Below are 15,587 nucleotides of genomic sequence, written 5' to 3' on the forward strand. Positions count from 1 at the left end.
ACCCTACCTCTAAAAGAGAAGAAAGGAAGGAAGGGAGGGAGGGAGGGAGGGAGGGAGGGAGGGAGGAGGGAGGGAGGGAGGGAAAATACATCGTACTATTTCATCCTAAAATTTTTAGAATTTTTTTCATTAAATCATATTTGATGTGTGACTGATCAGTCAGGAAGTTAAATCTCTGAGACATGTATATTTTTATTACAATGTTGAAGAATCTCATTTTTGTAGAGGAACAAAAATGTCAAGCCATCGTCAGATTAAATTTCTTTTTTTTTTTTTTAGTATTTATTTATTTATTTGAGAGCAACAGACACAGAGAGAAAGACAGATAGAGGGAGAGAGAGAGAGAATGGGTGCGCCAGGGCTTCCAGCTCTGCAAACGAACTCCAGACGCGTGCGCCCCCTTGTGCATCTGGCTAACGTGGGACCTGGGGAACCGAGTCTCGAACCGGGGTCCTTAGGCTTCACAGGCGAGCGCTTAACCGCTAAACCATCTCTCCAGCCCAGATTAAATTTCTTTAAAGGAAAAGATTTATGAATCATATATAGATTGCCTTAAATTTTGGAAATTTGAACATTTTAAAGTATCCAGGACATGTGTACAAAGACACACTATATTGTGGAGATTGTACCGTTTGCTTTTTGAGTATGTACACATTTGGAAAGAATTTAATGTTTTCTGTTTAAAAATTTTAAATCTTGTTCAACAAAATTTTCACCTATGAAGATATTTTCCCTTTCACCGTAGAATTGTTTCTAAAACTTCATTCCTTAAAAAAATTAGGTCCTTTTTTCAGAATCACAGCATTTTTACTGGATTCCTTTTTAATACAGTACGCTATAAAGAAAAAAACGCCCTCAGATTTCTCGGGATGGGAAGGTGGACGGTCCCTGGGCACCAAAAGCCTCCCGGGGCGCGGGCGCGGGCGCGGGCGGCGGCGCGCACGTCTCCGCGGCCGCGCGGCGGGCGGCGGGGGCGGCTGCCGGGCCGAGTCGGCGGCGCGCGGGGCTCCCTCCTTCCGGCGCCGCAGCCGCCAGCTCCCTGCGCCCCGCGGCCCGCCGCTGGCGGCGCGGAGCCCTGGGGCGGGGCGGGGCGGGGCGGGGCCGGCCTCCCGCGCTCCCGGGACGCCCGGCCCGGCGAGGCCCGCGCACCGTGTCCGAGGCCGCGGAGGGGCCCGGCGAAGGCCGGCTCCACGGAGGGTGAGCTCGGGGCCCGGGGTCGCGGGCTGGCCGGAGCGGAGAAGGCAACCAGTCTGCCAGGGCGAGCAGCGCCCGGTGTGCTTCGGCGACTCACGGACCTGCCTGGTCGCGACATCCCTTAATTATGCAGCGAGGCAGCGTGCTCGCGCGGGGCGCGGGGGTGCGCGGACCGCGGGGGACGGGCTCCCCTGAGCCGGGCGGGGCGGGGCGCGGGGCTGGGGCGCTGCGGGCGAGCCGCGGAGAAACCTGGGCATCCTTCCCCAGCGAGGGCGGGGGCGCCGCGCAGACCCAGGCCCGCGCTCCGGCTCCGGCTCCGGCTCCGGCTCCGGCGCGCCCTCGGCCCCCGACTGTCTCTGCGGAGAGGCCTGTCAGAAGTTGGAGGTTCACACTTTCATGTCTGCACTTCTGGTTGTGACGACGAAGCAGGTTTTCCAAAAGCTGTCGGGATTTGTTCTGCAAGTCGGTCCAAGGCAGGAAAGGGCTGGGCAGTGGCTACAGAGCCGCGCAGCCAGGACTGTCATAAAGATTTATTTGTCTCAAACACCCAGACTGAGGCTCTGGGCCGTGATGAGTTGGGTTGTTGCATGGGTCAGTTTGAATTGCCGGAGTGTGAAATGTCTCAGTTTCGCTTTGGTTTGCTGATCACCAGACCTACTTCATCATTCTAGGTGACTGGGTTAAAAAGGAAAAGCACAAATAGCTTTCTACCTTTTTCCCAGGATAACTAGGACACAGTCCAGCCTGATTCAGAATCGGTATTTCAAGATGGAAAGAAAAATCTTCTGATTTTTGCCCTTGACCCTGACGAATAGAATCTTAAATACCTGAGATTCTCTTCTTCCCTGAAATGAAAATTAAGGTTCTTACAAAGCTGAACAAAGAACAGAAAAAATTTGTAAATATTCTGGGCCATTTGCAGTTATATTTAGATCAGTTTCCCAAAGCTTAGGGAGATTATACAATAAAAAGGTGGGAGAGAGCCAGGCATACATTGGGAGAGAGACATATGCAAGACCTTAGAGATTGCAGAACCAGGGGAGAATGTTTTCTTCCCATACACATCTGGGAAAAAAAAAAAAAAAAGGCAGATGAGGTTTGATAAGATTAATCGTTCTAACTGTGTAACATGAAATTGCCTTCAATTTTAACATTACGTTAGCATTGAGTTCTTAGAATAGAGGCAATTGTAGATTTATTTTGCTGGTCACTCTGTCAAATCTGTAATCTCTATCAATTCCATGAATTTAGCTTCTTTCCAGCTATCATTCATCAGATGTCATTTGTCTAGAACCTACCATGTGCTGAAGGTTAAGGAATACTAAACCAAGAGAACAGCTTCCACTGGAATTATTAATTATCAATCCTACATAGAAATCATTTATCCAGTATAAGAGTAGGATTGGATTCTTTTCTCTATAAAACAATATCAATAGTAATTTTATTTTTTGTACTCTGTTACATGGAATGCTTGTAAATAAGTAGCTTTTGGGGGTACATTTGCAATATTTACTCATTTACCGAGAAATCTAAATATTGTCTGCTTCGGGGGACCTTTTTTACAAAATATGCTTGAATAATCAAAATGGCAATTTCCTACATACAGACTAAGCTGTGTTAAGAAAGTTGACCTGATAACTTTCAGTGAGGTTTCTTTCTTTGTTTTGTTGGGATGGGGTCTCATGTGGCCCCATCTTACCACAAACCTGCTATTGAGTTGAGGATGACCTTTAACTTTTATTATTTTTAATTGTCCTACAGTGACAAGTGGAACCAGTAATCTCAATATAATATGGCGATGTGACACTGCCCTCCAGCTCTCCAGGCCACGGAAGGTAAGTGATGAAGAAATGAGTTCACCAGGTATTTGGAATCATGCTACTTAGTATTCTTACTACTTTCCTGCTTGTAGAGAGAATTTAGGGACCTCAGTTTTCTGAATACAAGCACATACACCTACACTGAAGTGTTTCCTTAACAAGCAGTGGCTGCAGGAGAGTTGGTTCCCAGTAAGACCTGTACTTGGCTGTGCTCTGTGTGTTCTTCCAGTTACTCATGATCACCTGTCTTGACCACAGTTGTATTCCTCACTTGAGTTAGCGTGTGTTTTCATTCTGCTGACCAAGGATGACCCAACCTTCTAAGGCAGTAAATTGGAGTGACTGCAGCAGAGAAGGCAAAGGAAATTTCTGAACTTAGCCTGAGAGAAATATATGAATTTAAAAATCTCAGTGATGTGATATCAAACTGTATGTTATAAATTCAAATACCATACTGTGCTTTATTAAGTTGTAATGTAAGAACATTGTGATACATTGTAATTCAAAATCAAAAGTGTGACAGGGTTGATGGTAGCTCTTTCTCCCCTGATGTCTTTGCAAGGATTGCCAGTGCCCAATTGTTGTGCCAAGTTGTTTCTTGTGAAGTTTCCTTTAGTGTGCCTCAATGTGCTTTCACAGTTGAACATTGTACCTGTGGTGCCCTGAATACATATGTCATGAGGTGAGGACCAGGATTTCCACCTCAGCAGAGCTCCTGTGACCCCTGCCTTCCCCTTGTGCACCAAGGACACTGGCTTCCTTGCAGCTTTCAGAATTCTAGGACCTGGACCATGACCTGGGACGCCAGGGTTCTGTGAGGTTTCCTTCCTTCCTCTTTCTACTTTTTGCATTGTTGCACTAGTAGGTATATTATTGTCAGCTGAGTAAAATAAGCATCTCTTTTTTAAAATGCAGGGGAGAAAGGAATTGCATCAAAAGATGATAGTAATATTGTAGCTGTAATCAGTAATTACAAACATTAAGACATGTACTGGTTTTCTGTTGTTTGAGAAAGATAGAGATTTAGGCTTCTTGTAAATTCTATTATGTTTTTTTCCTGACCCTCCTTTCCCCATGGTTAACCTCCAGTTTGCCTGTGGGTTTTCACAGATCCCAACCCTTTGATTTGTTATCAGAGGCTTACATCTTGACATGTAAGAGCCCCATTTAATGACTGAATGCAGGAAATCTCTGAAGGTGGATATGCCAGCTCCTGGAGGCCGGGACTCAGTGTGCAACACAGCACACAATGACTGGGTGGTACGGACACACAGCTCTACCACCACTTTACCTGCTAGTGGCATTTTGGGAGTTTCAGTGGCTCTTTGAACAAAGGCAAATCAATTACAGAAAATGTTGGTTTTTTTTAAAGGTCCTTTATCACCCGGTTGTGGTGAAATCAATATCTTTTTGCTGAACCCTGAAGTCAGGACTGTGGCTCAGCCCCCAGTCCCAGTGCAGAGGGACATAGTGAGCCTAGACTCTGACATCCTGCAATGGTGGCAGTCCTCAAGGAGAAGATGCATACTTGTAGACACAGTATAGAAAATGGAGCAGGCTTAGAGGAGTGGGATAAGAGAATTTGGAATGCCTTTTCTTTCTTGTTTTGAAAGTGGGGCACATGGTCATGGTTTTTTTCCCTCAAGGTCAGACAAATCGGATTTCTACATAGTCCAGCCAGCCATAGATGGGAGAGCTGGAAAAGAGTGAAACAGGGCCAGTGGTGGAAGGCCTTCTATTCTAATCAAACCTCTTTCATCCTTTCATTCAACACACATGCACTTCAGAGCATCAATAGACTCCACTGGCTATATGTGCTTTGCTGCTGATCCTCCTTCTGGAAACGGAAGGAGGTGGAGGGAGCTTAGCTATTATGCTGGAATGTACCTAGAATCCCATTTTGCCATCCCTACGGAATTCATGTGAGCATTAAAGTTTGAGAAGGGCAGGGTTTGAACCAAAGTTCCCTGTCTTGGCTACTTATGAGAATCTTATGGGGAGCCTTTGAAACCTGCAAAGGTGCCACTTGTGTTGTTGGGACCCAGGGCACTACTGTTTCTCAAATACCCTGTGGTGATTCTGGCACACAGCCAAGGCTGGCAACCATTAACCTCAATAAAAAAAATCAGTCATTAGGTAAGTGTTGAGATTCAGAGAGCACGGAATCTCAAAGGAAGCCACACGATGGTTAGCTGCACATACCCCTCTTCATAATTCATCAGAGCCTGATATTTCTGATACTGTGAGTCTTCCTAGCTGGCTGGTTTGTGGGGATGTGAAGTGCTTTGCTTGTGCCTGACTCAAATTCTCCTATCTCCGCAAATGGAAACGGATAATTGCCAAGTGGACATTTACTCTTTGGAACTTTAATCCTTCTGCCAGAAAACTTTAAATCAAAATTTAAAATCAGACCATCCCCTCTGCCCCTTTTCTCTAAGACACTTATCAGTGGCAAGGAGAAGACTGGATTCCGTAATAGCTCACTTAGGGACTCTGTTGTCTAACCCCCATTTATGCCTTAAAACATAGGCCTTTCTTTTCCTCCAGTCACCACAGACCTGTTCTCTCACTGGAACCTAACCCCTCACCTCTTTAGGCAACTGCTCTCTCTGACTTCTCAGCCCAAGTCATGGCCCCTTGTGTTTTCTTCTCACAGTCCCATACCACTATGCAGCACTGCCCTGATTCCCGAGTTTGTTAGATTTCAGGTTCTGTAAGAACAAGAGCTGGTGTGTGTGTGTGTGTTTGCTATGAGACTATTGTATCTGACACCTATTATATTGAATAAATGAATATCCCATTCCTCGGTAAATTTGAGAGGTAATTGTATTTTGATTATTTCAAATTAGTCTGTAAACTTACTTGCATATAAATACCTGCTCACATTTGAGAGTCATTTGTTATAAAGTGCAAAAATACATTTCTGAGGAAAATGGGTATTTTGAAAAAGTATCAGGCTGTAGTTTCATTGATTTTGTCTGGTTTCTAAACTGCTTACCAAGTTACCTTGACTTACAGCTTTTTCACTTGTGTGTGTATAATGAATTTGCTCACTGTAGGCCATGGGGTTGGCAAATGCTTAAATTTTGTGTGGGTTGGTGTTTCCATCCTCATCCTTACCATTGTAGTGTGACTCTCTGCAGAGCAGCTACGGGTGGTGAAATCTTTCCTTTCTTGTACACCTGAGTTAAATCACCTCTCTAGTCTGCCGTGCCATTATCTGGCAGGAATAACATGCTGCTGTTGCTTCTGTCTGACGTTTTCTGTCTGATGCAGTGAAGGTGCAGTGACCAGATGAGGGGAGGCAGGGACTGCAAACATCCCTATGACCGTTTGTTTCCTTTGAAGGAAACTCGGGTACTTACAGCACAACTCTCAAAGCAGAGGAGAGGTAAAGGGGTGTTTTAATATTCTCTGTGATTTATGCTTTGATGATTTGATCATTTTTTTACAAACTAAACTAAGGAAGACAGACATGTATTTGCTGAATATTCCAACACATGACTCTACCAGTTCACCAGTTTTTCCTAGGTGGAAAAGTACTTGCCACCCCATCCCTTACTATATAAAGTGGTAGAGAAACTAATTAGTAATAGTGAGGTACAAAAACATTAAAAACAGTAGCTAGAAGCCAGGCATGGTGGCACACGCCTTTAATCCCAGCACTCGGGAGGCAGAGGTAGGAGGATTGCTGTGAGTTTGAGGCCACCCTGAGACTCCATAGTGAATTCCAGGTCAGCCTGAGCTAGAGTGAGACCCTACCTTAAAAACCAAAAGAAAAAACAAAAACAAAACAGTAGCTAGAACAACAAGGGCATGTATATGGATGACACTCTAGCATTTTATTGGTTTTTATTCTGAGAAGGCTATATGCTACAGCAACAGTTTTTTTTTCCTAATACAAACATGACTAAAGTAAAAATGATCACTCCTCATCTTCCCAAGATGATTTTCTTATGTGGTATAGATGAGTGTGTGTGTGTTGCATATGTGTATAGTCACATTCACGTCATGTAATCTGGGAGTGGAGCTTGGGGCGGTGGAGAGGAGAAGAGTTGAGTGGCTGGATGGGCCTGGCAAGGCCATTGGAGTGGAGATGTCAGCCAGGTGGCAGCAAATGACATTGCAGCCTCCTCATAAAGTCAAGAAACCTGAAGTGGAAGACAGCAGGGACCAGCTGAGCAGCTGCTGGAGGAGAACACAAATGGGACCAGCTCCAGCTCTGGTTCAACTCCAGACACCCTGCATAGCCTCCCTTTCCCCAACCACCATTGCCAGGAACCACTGCAGAACTCATCCACCCACCCCCCAGCCACACAGCATCGATCAAAACACCAGATCCAGTGACTCAAACCGCCTAACTGAATCCATAGTGTGACAAAGAGGGACTGAGGTGAGCACTCAGCATAGGTGAGATTGGAAGCCATCCCAAAAGGTAACAGGGCCTCTGACACAAAGCCAAGTATGTAGGCCTGTGCTGGAAGTGTTAATCTCACCTTCCATATCAGGGCAGGTTATGTGTCAGATTTGATTGATGTATTCTTGGTCTGCTTTACCAGTCTCAGATAAGCTGTATTTTGGTGTTGAATATTGTTGCTGTTGACATTTCATGATTTTTAGGGCCTTTTTCTTTTTCTTCTGTCATTATTGGGGGCAGAGTCTGACTCAGCCCCAGGCTGCTCTGGAACCCATTTCAGACCAGAAATCTCAGCTTCCCTATTGACAGGATTAAGGATGTGGGACAACACACACCTTTAGAGACTTTGTCTTTATTAGATTATCTGTTTAGTTTAATCCCCACTCTTACATAAATCCTCTGTGCTGGTTTTGATTGTGTGTATTACTCAGTAGAATTTTAGAATTTTCCAGTCGTTTGCTTTACCTAGCCTACTAGAATACTTGCATAGCAGGCAAACTCAACACCTAGGACCACTTCTGCTGTTACTCCAGGAGTAATATACAATCCTCACCTGGCACCTTAAACTACTCTGAAGATACATAAAGTCAGAGTTACATGTCTGAGAATACTACTGATAATTAGAAAACTTGATTATCAAATTAACTCAAGATGCAAAACTCTACATTATAATATAAGAAACACAAAAAATCAAAACAATACAATTCCACCAAAAGTAAGTCCATCAGAAATGACCTCCAGTAAAACTGACTTAGATGAAATGCCAAACAAATAATCCAAAAAGGATTATATTTATGTGCAAAGACATCAAGGAATCAAAGAAGGAAACAGGGCTGGAGAGATGGCTTAGCGGTTAAGCACTTGCCTTGAAGCCTAAGGACCCCGGTTCGAGGCTCGGTTCCCCAGGTCCCACGTTAACCAGATGCACAAGGGGGCGCACGCGTCTGGAGTTCGTTTGCAGAGGCTGGAAGCCCTGGCACGCCCATTCTCTCTCTCCCTCTGTCTGTCTTTCTCTCTGTGTCTGTCACTCTCAAATAAATAATTTTTTTTTTTAAAAAAAGAAGGAAACAAATTCTTGAGGGAATCCCAAGAGAACACAGGAAACACACTTAATGAAATAATGAGGTAAATACAAGGAAATAGAAATAATGAAAAACTATCAATCAGAAATACTAGAAATGCAAAAAACTCTTGCAGAAAGTCTTACCAGTAGAATGGATCAAGGAGAGGACAGAATATCTAAACTAGAAGACCAGGTGGAAGATACAATACAATCCAGCAAAGAGAAAGACAAACTAATAGGAAAGCATGAATGGGAATTTCAAAACATTTAGGACACTGAAGAGATACAACATAAGAATTCAGGGTATAGTAGAAGGAGAAGAATTTCACTCCATAGGCATAGTAGGGTTTTCAACCAAGCCATAGAATAAAATTTCCTTCAAATAGGTAAAGAGATGCCAGTACAGTTACAGGAAGCCTTTAGAATCCCAAACAGACAAAATCAGGAAAGAACCTCCCACCACCATATTATAATTAAACTACAAAACCAAATAAAATATGTTGAAAGCAGTTAGAAAGAAAAATCAAGTCACATATAAAGGCAAGCCCATCAGGATAACAGCATATTACTCAACACAAACTTTAAAAGTCAGAAGAGCTTAGAATGATGTATTCCAAGTTCTGGAAGATAACTGTCAACCAAGATTATCTAGCAAAGCTATCTATCCAAATTGAGGAATAAGGATATCCCACAACAAAAACGGGTTAAAGGAATATATGATCACTAAAGGAACTCTACAGAAAATATTTGAAAGGATCTTTCATGCTGAAGAGAACAAAAACACACGCATAAGGAAACAGTAAAAAATAAATCAAGCTCAAATAATACTTAATACAAGAGAGTAAAGGAAAAACAGGAAGAACTACAACACCAGAAGAATGGCAAGAAAAATGCATACCTTTCAATAACTTTTTTTTTTTTTGAGGCAAGTCCAAAAGGTTGGCCTTTTTTTGGAGAGTAAGAGAGACTTGGTGTGCTAGGCCCTCAACATATTGCTGTCAAACTCCAGACATATATGCCATCTTGTGTATATATGTACACTTGTGCACTTGCATCAGCTTGTGTGTGTGGCTTATGCAGGACATGGGGAATAAAACATGGTCCATAGGCTTCACAGGCAAGCACCTTAACTGCTAAGCCATATCTCCAGCCCCCTCAATAATATCTCTTAATATCATTGGCTACATCATGGAATCTTATTAACAAATAAGAACAGATACAAATTCTCCAACTCCATCGTTTCTTTTTCTTAATTGAAAACTTCCATAACTATAGGTAATAAACCATGGTAATTACCTCACCATATTCCACTTTCCCCTTTAAAGCACCATTCTTCATCATGCCCCTCCCCCCCCTCAGTCAGTCTCTCTGTTATTTTGATGTCATCATCTTTTCCTCCTATTATGATGGTCTTGTGTAGGTAGTGTCAAACTTTGTGGGATCATGGATACCCAAGCCATTTCATGTCTGGAAGAGCACACTGTAAGGAGTCCTACCCTTCCTTCAGCTCTTAAATTATTTTTGCCACCTCTTCTGCAATAGACCCTGAGCCTTGGAAGATGTGATAAAGATATTTCCTGAGCAATTGCCTATGCCAGTATGTTGAAGGGTTTCCCCTACTTTTTCCTCTAGCAGTTTCAAAGTTTCGGGTCTGATATTAAAGTCTTTGATCTATTTGGATTTAATTCTTGTCCATGGAGAGAGAGAAATGATCTATTTTCATCCTTCCACAGATACATACCCAGTTTTTCCAGCACTATTTGTTGAAGAGGCTGTCTTTTCTCCAATAGGTATTTATGGAATTTTTCTCAAATATCAGGTGGCTAAGCTGAGCGTAGTGGCACACACCTTTAGTCTCAGCACTTGGGAGGCAGAGGTAGGAGGATCACCATGAGTTCAAGAAAACCCTAAGACTCCATAGTGAATTCCAGGTCAGCTTGGGCTAGAGTGAGACCCTACCTCGAAAAACCAAAAAAAAAAAAAAAAAAAAAAAAAAAAAATCAGGTGGCTGTAGCTTCCTGGACTTATATCTGGGTCCTATATTCTATTGATCTACATGTCTGTCTTTGTGCCAATACCATACTGTTTTTGTTATTGTGGCTTTGTAATATAGCTTAAAATCAAGTATAGTGATACCACCAGCCTTATTTTTGTTACTAAAAATTGTTTTAGATAGTCAAAGGGTTTTTGTGGTTCCAAATGAATTTTAGGATTTTTTTTTTTTTTTTTGCGTGAAGAATGCCGTTGGAATTTTAATGGGGCCATTAAATGTTTAGATTGCTTTTGGTAAAATTGACATTTTCACAATATTAATTATTCCAATCCAAGAACATAGGATGTTTTTCCATTTCCTAGTGTCTTCTCCAATTTCTGTCTTGAGTGTTAAATTTTTCATTGTTGATATCCTTCACTTCCTTGGTAAGGTTTATTCCAAGATACTTTATTTTACTTTTTTAGTGCAATTGTGAATAGAAGTGATTTCCTGATTTCATCCTCAGCGTGTTTGTTGTTAACATATTGGAAAGCTATTGACTTTTGTTTGTTTATTTTCTGTCCTGCTACATTGCTATACGAGTTTATCATCTTTAATAGTTTGCTGGTAGAATCTTTAGGGTCCTTGATATACAGAATCATATCATCTGCAAATAGTGATAATTTGATCTCTTCCTTTCCAATCTGTATCCCTTTTATGTATGTCTCTTGCCTTATTGCTATGGCTAAGACTTCCAGTACTATATTAAGTAAAAATAGGGATAGTGGGCACCCTTATCTTATTCCTAATGCTAGTGGAAAAGCTTCAAGCTCTTCTCTATTTAGTATTATGTTGACTGTTGACTGTAGGTTTGTCATAAATAGCCTTTATTATGTTGAGATATATTCCTCCTATTCCGTTTCTGTAGGACTTTTCATGAAGGGATGTTGGATTTTGTCAAATGATTTTTCTGTATCTAATGAGGTAATCATGTGATTTTGCCCTTCAGTACATTTATATAGTGCATTACATTTATCAATTTGTGTATGTTTAACCATTCCTACATTTATGGGGTAAAGCCTACTTGGTCGGAGTGAATGATCTTTCTGATAATATTCTTGTATTCTGTTTGCTCATATTTTGGTAAGAATTTTTGCATCCATGTTCCTGAGGGAGATTGGTCTGTAATTTTTCTATTTTTATTCTGTCTTTATCTGGTTTGGGTATCAGGATGATGCTGGCTTCATAGGAGTTTAGTAGAATTCCTTCCTTTTCTATCTTATGGAAAAGTTTAAGAAGCATTGGTGTTAGTTCTTCCATGATGGTCTGGTAAAATTCACCAGTGAATCCATCTGGGCCTGGACTATTTTAGTTGGGAGATTTTCTTTTTATAGTTGCTTGGCTCTCCCTACTTGGTATAGATCTATTTAAGTGTTTAATCTCATCTTGATTTAATTTTGATAGGTCATATAAATCAAGGAAATTACCCATTTCTTTCATATTTTCAAACTTAGTGGAGTGTGTGTTCTTAAAGTATGTCCCTATGATTTTTTGAATTTCTCTGGTATCTGTTGTGATGGTGCCTTTTTCATCTCTTAATTTTATTAATTTGTGTCTCCTCTCTTTCTTTTGGTTGGATTTGCTAAGGGTTTATCAGTCTTGTATATCCTTTCAAAGAAGCAACTCTTTGTTTCATTGATTCTTTGGATTGTTTTTTTTTTTTTTTGTGGTTTCTATTTCATTAAGTTCTGCCCTAGTCTTTATTAGTTCTTCCCATCTACTGATTTTTGGTTTGCCTTGTTGTTCTTTTTTAAAGGCCTTAAGGTAAAGCATTAAGTTGTTTACTTGCAACCTTTCTCATTTCTTTTTTTTTTTTTCAAATTTTTGGTTTTTCGAGGAAGGGTCTCACTCTAGTCCAGGTTGACATGGAATTCACTCTGTAGTCTCAGGGTGGCCTCAAACTCACGGCAATCCTCCTACCTCTGCCTCCCGAGTGCTGGGATTAAAGGTGTGCACCACCACTCCCAGCTTCTAATTTCTTAATAGGAGCACTTAAAGCTATAAATATTCCTCTTAAGGCTACCTTCATTTTGTCCCAAAGGTTTTAGTATGTTTTGTTCTAATTATCATTTGAATCTGAATTTTTTGATTTCCTTCTTGATTTCTTCATTGACCTGTTCATCATGTATTAGTATATTGTTTAGTTTCCATGATTTTATGTATGCCCTATAGTTTTTCTTGCTATTTACTTATAGTTTAATCCCCTTGTGATTAGATAGAGTGAAAGGAATTATTTCAGTTTTCATGTATTTGTTAAGATTATTTTTATGTCCAAATAGATGGTGTATTTTAGAGAATGTTCCATGTGCTGTTGAAAAGAATGTATTTTCTGTAGCATTTAGATAAAATTATCTGTAGATATGTTTGGTCCATTTGTTCTATGACCTCATTTAAGGCAGATGTATCTCTGTTGATTTTTTTGTGGGGATGACTGGTCAATTGATGAGAGTGGGTGTTGAAGTCAACCACTATAATTGTGTTTGGTGTTATCTGTGACCTTAATTCTAGTAGTGTTTGTTTGATGAACTTGGGAGCCCCCATGTTAGGTGCATATGTTTAGGATTGTAATGCCCTCATGTTGGAGTGTTCCTTTAATGAATATAAAGTTACTTTTCTTATCTTTCCTAACATTGGTTTGAAGTCTACCCTGTTAGATAGTAGTATAGAGTGACACCTGCTTGTTTTCTAGGCCTGTTTACTTGAAATATCATTTTCCAACCTTTCACTCTAAGATTATGTGCATCTTTTGTGCGACAGTAAGTTTCTTGGAGGCAATAAATAGAATGTCCCTGCTTTTTAATCTAGTCTGTAAACCTGTCTTTTGGTTGGGGCATTGAGGCCATTTATATTGAGTTATTATTGAAAGATGTGTATTTATTCTTGCCATTCTTCTTGTTTTGTAGTTCTTCCAGTTTTACCTTTGCTCACTTGTGTTAAGTAGTATTTAAGTATGGTTTGCTTTTTCCAGGTTCCTTATGTGTGTGCTTTTCTTTCTCTTTAGCATGGAAGATCCTGTAAAGTATATTCTGTGGAGCTGGTTTAGTGTTCATATATTCCTTTAGCCTGCTCTTGTGATGGAATGTCCTAAATTCTTATGTTTCATCTCTTCATAGTGTCCCAAATATCTTGAAATTCCCATTCATGTTAGAATGTATTACATCTGCCACCTGGTTTTCCAGTTTAGATATTCTGTCGTCTCCATGATCCATTCCACTGGTAAGACTTTGTCTACAGAGTTTTCTACTTGACTTACTCTGTTTTTCATTTCCAGTTTTCTGATTGATATTTTTTCCATTATTTCTCTTTCTTTACTCATGTCTTGTATTGACTTCCTTATCTTATTAAGTTGATTTCCTATATTCTCTTGGGATTTCTCCAAGAGGTTGTTTTTGTGTTTGATTCCTTTGATTTCTTCTTTGATTTCCTTGACTATAGATATAATCAAATTGTCAGGCATTTCATATAAAGCAATATTACTGGAGGTCATTTCTGATGGATTTATAATTTTTGGTGGAATTGTATTATTTGAGTTTTTTGTGTTTCTTATAATGTAGAGATTTTTGTGTCTTGAGTTAATTTGATGCTTGGGTTTTCTAATTATCTACGGTGTTCCTAGCTGGGTAAATCTGACTTTATGTATCTTCAGTGTAGGAGCTTAAGGAGCCAAGTGTAGCTCTTATACTCCAAGAGAAACAGCATAAGTGACCCTAGGTGTTGGGTTTGCGTGCTCTTCAAGTACTGCAGTAGGCTGGGTGGAGCAAATTACTGGCAAATTCTAAATTCAACTGAGCAATATATACATTCAATCAAAACCAGCACAGGGCATTTATATAAGAGTGGGGATTAGCTGGGCGTGGTGGTGCACGCCTTTAATCCCAGCACTCGGGAGGCAGAGGTAGGAGGATCGCCATGAGTTCGAGGCCACCCTGAGACTACATAGTGAATTCCAGGTCAGCCTGGGCCAGAGTGAGACCCTACCTCGAAAAATCAAAAAACAAAGAGTGGGGATTAAACTGAACAGGTAATGTAATAAAGCCAAAGTTCCTTAGGGTGTGTGTTGCCCCACACCCTTAATCCTGTCAACTAGGAGGTTGAGATTTCTGGTCTGAAGTGGGTTCCAAGTCAGCATTGGGCCAGCCAGACTTTGCCCCCAGTAGTGACAGAAGAAAATGACAAAGGCCATAGTATCAGGAAACACCAAAGGCAAAAATAGTCAACACCAAATACAACTTATTTGAGAATGGTAAAGCCAAACAAGAATATATCATTCCAGCTGGGCATGGTGGCATATGCCTTTAATGCCAGCACTCGGGAGGCAGAGATAGAAGGATCACCATGAGTTCAAGGCCACTCTGAGAATACAGAGTAAATTCCAGGTCAGCCTAGACTAGAGTGAAACCCTACCTCAAAAAACAAAAAACATGGGGCTGGAGAGCTGGCCTACTAGTTAAGCGCTTGCCTGTGAAGCCTAAGGATCCCGGTTCGAGGCTCAATTCTTCAGGACCCACATTAGCCAGATGCACAAGGGGGCACACACATCTGGAGTTCGTTTGCAGTGGCTGGAGGCCTGGCTCTCCCATTCTCTCTCTCCCTCTATCTGTCTTTCTCTCTGTGTCGCTCTCAAATAAATAAAAATGAACAAATTTTTTTAATAAGCATATATATATATATATATATATATATATATATATATATATATATATATATAATATATATGTCATTCAAATGTAATACATAACCTTTCCTGACATGGAAAGAAAAATTATCACTTCTAGTGCAGGCCTACGCATCTGGCTTTGTGTACATAGGCCCTTTTACCTCTTGGGATGGCTTCTAATCTCACCAATGCTGAGTTGCATTTTGATTGCTCTGTGCCAGGTGGCAGGAGGTGAATGAGTTTGGAGGTTCACAGCCCTGATGGTTGGGGTAGGAGGCTATGCAGGGTGATTGGAGTTGTAGTGGAGCCACTCAGATGATCCTTGCTGTCTGCTCCTTCAGGTTTCTTGACTTTGCCTCCAACTTTTTTTTTTAGGTACTAAATTATATATATATGGAGAGAGA

The 15,587-nt window shown here is 41.0% G+C and overlaps 1 protein-coding gene across 1 annotated transcript in view; it reads left to right on the plus strand.

Moving 5' to 3' along the window:
- The first annotated feature begins 1,125 nt into the window (after positions 1 to 1,125).
- Chst10 (carbohydrate sulfotransferase 10) overlaps positions 1,126 to 15,587 on the plus strand; it is a 37,326-nt gene continuing 22,864 nt past the window's right edge. The window contains exons 1-2 of the mRNA XM_045147885.1: positions 1,126 to 1,197; positions 2,956 to 3,029. The gene's annotated coding sequence lies outside the window, so the exon portion shown is untranslated. The remainder of the gene's footprint in view (positions 1,198 to 2,955; positions 3,030 to 15,587) is intronic.

The sequence above is a fragment of the Jaculus jaculus genome, chromosome 4 (assembly GCF_020740685.1).
Source record: "Jaculus jaculus isolate mJacJac1 chromosome 4, mJacJac1.mat.Y.cur, whole genome shotgun sequence".
NCBI lineage: Eukaryota > Metazoa > Chordata > Mammalia > Rodentia > Dipodidae > Jaculus > Jaculus jaculus.